The sequence below is a fragment of the Physcomitrium patens genome, chromosome 1 (assembly GCF_059467195.1).
Source record: "Physcomitrium patens ecotype Gransden chromosome 1, ASM5946719v1, whole genome shotgun sequence".
NCBI lineage: Eukaryota > Viridiplantae > Streptophyta > Bryopsida > Funariales > Funariaceae > Physcomitrium > Physcomitrium patens.
This window is the reverse complement of record NC_143410.1, coordinates 22,536,611-22,542,382: the sequence shown is the minus strand read 5'-3', so window position 1 is coordinate 22,542,382 and position 5,772 is coordinate 22,536,611. Positions and strand designations below refer to the sequence as shown.

The 5,772-nt window shown below is 40.1% G+C and overlaps 1 long non-coding RNA gene across 1 annotated transcript; it reads right to left on the bottom strand.

Moving 5' to 3' along the window:
* Nucleotides 1-2,234: 2,234 nt before the first annotated feature.
* Nucleotides 2,235-2,758, bottom strand: LOC149989942 (uncharacterized). The gene is made up of 2 exons (XR_016505089.1): nucleotides 2,626-2,758; nucleotides 2,235-2,528 (listed from the first exon to the last, which is right to left on the bottom strand). It is a non-coding gene; the product is annotated as an uncharacterized LOC149989942 (long non-coding RNA).
* Nucleotides 2,759-5,772: the final 3,014 nt, after the last annotated feature.

Here is a 5,772-nt window from a genome sequence, read left to right as displayed (position 1 = left end):
CAAAATATTGATATCTTGTAAAAAAATATTTAGTTTGAAGAAATAGTAATTACAAGTTTTAGTACAATCATTACACATGATAACCATAATTCTGACATTGTAAAAAAAATCTGATTTATGTGGATTAATACACTAAACCAGCATAAAAGGTTAAAATGACCCAGACTTTTGTTAAATTGACCCACTTGTCTAAACCATCATTGCACCCCTATCCCCGTTCCCCCCTTTCCCATCCCCCATCCCCGTTCCCCCCTTTCCCATCCCCCATCCCCGTTCCCCCCTTTCCCATCCCCCATCCCCGTTCCCCCCTTTCCCATCCCCCATCCCCGTTCCCCCCTTTCCCATCCCCCATCCCCGTTCCCCCCTTTCCCATCCCCCATCCCCGTTCCCCCCTTTCCCATCCCCCATCCCCGTTCCCCCCTTTCCCATCCCCCATCCCCGTTCCCCCCTTTCCCATCCCCCATCCCCGTTCCCCCCTTTCCCATCCCCCATCCCCGTTCCCCCCTTTCCCATCCCCCATCCCCGTTCCCCCCTTTCCCATCCCCCATCCCCGTTCCCATGTCCCCCTTCCCCGGTCCTGAGCAGTTGTAGCTGTAGTCGTCCCCCAAGCTCCTAGCTCGCGGGACGGTCTGAAAGGTCTCGACGGGCGAGAATGGGGCGGCTGGAGATGGGGTTGTGGACGCAAAGTGTGTGTTGGTGGCCAGTACTAAATTATTTCTAATTATCTGTGTTTTCAGCGCGCTCACTTGCCCACTTTTTTTCCGCACTTTCAGCAAGGCAAAACCTGCTCCCCGTGACTTCCAACTGCATCGACGTCGCGTTAGAGAATGTAAGGGTCTAAGGCTCGCTTTGGAGCTTCACAAGAGACCGCCGAAATTGTTGCCAGTGGTCGCAGCGATAGCTCAGCTTCCGCTCCAAACTCGCGAAGTGATCTTGAGGGCATCGAAGCTTCACGAGAGATTTTAGCAAATGAAGAAGAGAATGATCCAAGTTAGATGTCAACAGCGATTGCATGACCCCCACATTCAGAGTCTCTTTATTTCTTTAGCCTTCAGTAACTTTTCTTCTTTCTTGTTGTAATCGCATGATACAGAAGCGCAGCATAGTCTTGAACAATAGCATTTTCTGCTGCAGACAAGTTAACCTGATTAGTTCACCAGTATAAAAACATCCCTAAGGATTGTATATCTTGTGACCTAATTGTCGCCTGGTTCAGTGGTGAACTTAGAAGTCACGACTTTCCTTAACGTAGTCGACGTACTCGCAAGCTGACGCAACAATACACATGTTCGAGTATCAACTTAGATGTAATGTTTACTAATTTAAGCATTTGTAGATGATCGATGAGGTCACGCAAGCAATTAATGGCGTTTCCACAGATCCCCCGATCACAAATCTCCCTACGTGTACTATTTCGTGATACAGCAAACCATCAACCCGCCGCTACAGGAATTGGAATCCGACTGTGGACTTGTTGCCCATATGTATTTCAAGGGACTACTGCGTTGAAGAGAGCTTCTGTATTTGGGGTGCAAGCACAGAATGTGGGTTCAACTGAACTCGATCCCACTAGCATTCAGAATGCGCTTGCGGCAGGGAAGCTGAGAACATCTAACTTCATATCTTTGTTACGCTGCAGCCTTCGGGATGTAGGAAATTACATGTTTCGAATATGATCGTGGTTTTGGAGTTACTTAGCACCTGCATGAATATGAGAACTGCGGCAAGCCTTGCAGGAATGGTTGGTTTTCTCCTTCTCTACATTTGAGTTGAATAGCTAACAAATTGTTTGACCTCCATAACATGATATTGCCCAATGCAATGACTTCCACAATACAAAACATTTTCTATATCATCAAAATAAAATTAGTTTGAAATAGATTTTGTAATATAACCCAGCTGCTCCTTTCCAATAGCTTGACCTGTTTCTCTTCGTCTCTGATTGGGCCCTGTTGTATATAGAATTCTAAATTGTTTTTTCCTATATCATAGAGCATTACTTCCATAATATGATGTGATACAATTAGTGCAAAGTACCGAAGAGAGACACACATGCCAATTACCGCTTTCATTATCGTTTAAGTTCATTTTTATCTTGTCTGTACTTCATTGTACAGTTTATTTGGAAAGAAACATCCAACGACGCAGGGTTCGATTTTAAAGCAGCTTCAAATCAGATATAAATTTGGAGGCATTTGTTAATACTTTATGAAGAATTACCTTGTGCGAATACCTTTGATGGAATGCCTCAGCTTTTGAAGCACGCAGTATAAAATGCATTCTTAGATACAAGCGTAATGGATAGTGCAACGAGAGCATTGTCAGATTCATCCGTTTTATATTTATAGAGTGTAATGGCCCACACGAATGACAGTCAATCCACTGAATCCGAATCTGAATACACAACAAGCATAATGGGCTCTATAGTAGGATGAAGCCATTCGATCATAATAAAGAATATCGGTACTCGATTGTGAAAGAGATCTGAAATTCTGTAGCATCACCGTTCCTCAATTTCCTTGGTAATCCTGCGAACAGAACAAAAATGAAAATTAGGTTGTAAATAAGTCAAATACACACTGCAAACCGATCAACTACAATCAAGCGAGGTTTGAGCGTACATACATACAAGCGCACTCCGTAGTCCTGTGCGAACTGGCCGACTTCACTGCAACGTGTGTGTGCACAGACAGTGAAGGTTAGTGACAAATTCTCTCCAAGAGGCTCCACTCCATGAAGCTTCAGATCAATGCTGCTCTCAAGCACTAGTTCGGTCAGCACTCTGGACGGGAGTCGGGACGGGGGGCATGGGCTGAGAACGGGCGGAACGGGGATGGGAACGGGGAAATGGGGAACGGGGACGTGGTGCAATGATGGTTTAGACAAGTGGGTCAATTCAACAAAAGTCTGGGTTATTATAACATTTCCCTATGTACTGGGCTAAATGGTTAGTCTTTTAACAGTACAGGAAAGTAATTGACCACATTACAAGGAACATCGATATAATTTATTATTAAAAAATGAGAACAACCCAAATGTTAGCATTGTAAAACTGGTTCATATTATAATTGGAGTCCATCAAAATACATCAGGGTTGCTTTTGTGTCTTTGTGCTCATTCAGCACATTTGAATGGAAGATTCAAATGCCTGAATATTAAATCCTTGTGTTATCATTGCCCTTGAATTTGAATTTATGTAGGCGCAAATAATAATGTTTGTAACAACATAGAACTATAATGGGTACATAATGTACTGTGACAAGTACTTTGATAACAACCATTTCAAGCAGGATGTGTGGCACAATTTCTTTTTACTCGCAAAGAATTATAAAATTTCCAATAATTGGCATAGTTAATTACCCCAATTATTAGTATTTTTACAGGTAATTGTCAATTATTTAAAGGGGTTTTCCAGCTTTTGTGCAAAGTTTTTGAAGCCAATCGAATCTACGAAAGAAAAACCATATTTTATTTTTAAAAAATGTATGTGTATGTCATAATAATGATAATGATAACTTCTGGGGTGCAGCATTTGCTGTGGACCAACATGTTAAACTACTCTTATCATACTCTGCTTGTCAAGATGTGACATGTGGAATGAAATGAAGAGTTGCCATCAATTTTAAACTATTAATAGTGATAATAGTAATCACAATACTCAATATGTAAAACATCATATTTTTATTTTTTATTTTTTTCATGTTTGTATCCCTCTTTCTTTCTTTCCTGCTTTTGGTGAGTATTGTTTTAGGGGGAGAGAGATTTTGTCAGGGTCTGGATTTTGTGGTTTACAAGCAAAAAGGTAAATCATCTTTTATTGTTAGCAATACAGAGTGGCTACTGGATAGAATTTATGTAGGAATATCACCTTTTTAGCTTTACAAATAAAAAAAAATAAAAGTTGTGTTCAGATACAATACATCCAATAATTTTATTCAAGTATAAATAGCATATCGATGCTATTTATATGTTGAGAAAATATTATGATTTGATAAAAAATAGTATAGCAACTAATTTTTTTCAACATATTCTTATTAACAAGGATTTGTTTCAAACAAAGTCGTAATCCATGTGTATCAAGATTTTTCCTCAAATAGTATTAAAAAAAAAAAAAAAAAAAAAACAACAACAACAACAACATCATCAACATGTTCTAATGTTTCATTATTATTTTCTTCGTGGATGAATTCTTCAAAAAAGTACATATATTTATTTTATTCGAGCATCAGTAAAAAAAACCAAGAAAAATAATTGTGTATTTTCCATTGTTGTTTCTATCAATGAATCTATTGTTCACCAGACTTTGCCCAAAAAGAAAAATAAAAGAAAAAAATGAATAATATATATAGGGGAATGGGGACAGGGTTGAAAGGGTACAATGATGGTTTAAACATGCAAGTTGATTTAGTAAAAATTTGGATCATTTTATCATTTCCCCATTTATATATATATATATATATATATATTCTTAAATTTTTTACCACTTGTTGTTAAAATACATTTAAATTTTAATATAAAATTCCCCTGCGTTCTTTACTCTCCCGTTAAAAATTCTCACATAAGGGTAGATGGACGGAGATGAGGAAGGGCAGTGCACGCAGAGAGAACACACAACACAGAAGACACAGACACACTGCATTTGTTCCCCTCGTGGGCTTGGCCCTCCCCCTCTCCCTCGGATTCTCTTCCGCAGACGTGAGGCACCGGCTTCGATTGGAGAGCAAAATTTCAAATCCAGTCTCCGCCTCGATTGGGGCGGTGGTGGTGGATCCAGAAACCAGGCGTGGGGGGTGGGGAGACAAGGAACCCAGCCCGACCCTGCCCAATCCAGCCCGGCCCGTCCTCCACTGCCCTGAAGGCACACACCTCAGCCACTCATGGCTGGCTCCCTGTGAGTGGGCCCCTTCGCCATTCCCGCAATCTCTGCAGCCAGAGGGTTTAGAAATAGTCACTCCACGGCGGTGAGAATAGGGTTCTGGACTACCATGGATGAATACGTAATGGCCTCGTTGTACATACCAGTATGAAATTAAGAATTAATTCTTTTTCAATTTTCTTGAAACGTACATAAAAACACACAAAAAAAAAAGGAAACAGAAATAGTTATTGAAAGAATATAGTCCACACCAATTATGTAGGTTGAGTAAGTTTGTGCATGTACAGTTGCTTATTATTGAATGTTGAAATATACTGAAACTATGTACTTGTGTGTGTGCAACAGTTCAAAAAGAAACTCCTGCATAGTAACTAGTAACCATGGACAACAAATGAATAAACAAACTTGCATGTTTGTTGCTTTTTATACATACATATACACTCTGCATGTTTGTTCAACTTTGAAAGCCCAGACACAATTTTTTCTTACATTGGTATGGTTGACTTAAGGACTTGAATGTTTAATAAACTCCACACCACCACTTCCACAAAGTCTTCTCCCTAATAACTGTTCTGGAAGGATGAATGGTAGTGAACAAAGAGCAATTTTGAAGTGTGGTGGTTGGATCATCAGCCTTAGCCATGGGTGACACACCTGGATTTTTCTAACCTAAGAGTGGAATGATTAATTTGCTAATGAAGCCAACCATTAGTGCAAGGGTTTCAATTTGAAAGGGGGGGGGTCACATTAGGGTTGGTTTGTGTTGGAATTGGAGACAGAGAATGAGGATTATGCCCCAGTTAATAATTGGTTTTGGGGTTCATCCAAGCTACTGCCTCCCGTAGGTGAAAAGTTTCATTTTCAAAGCATAGATGGTGAACTTTTAAAGTTTTTCT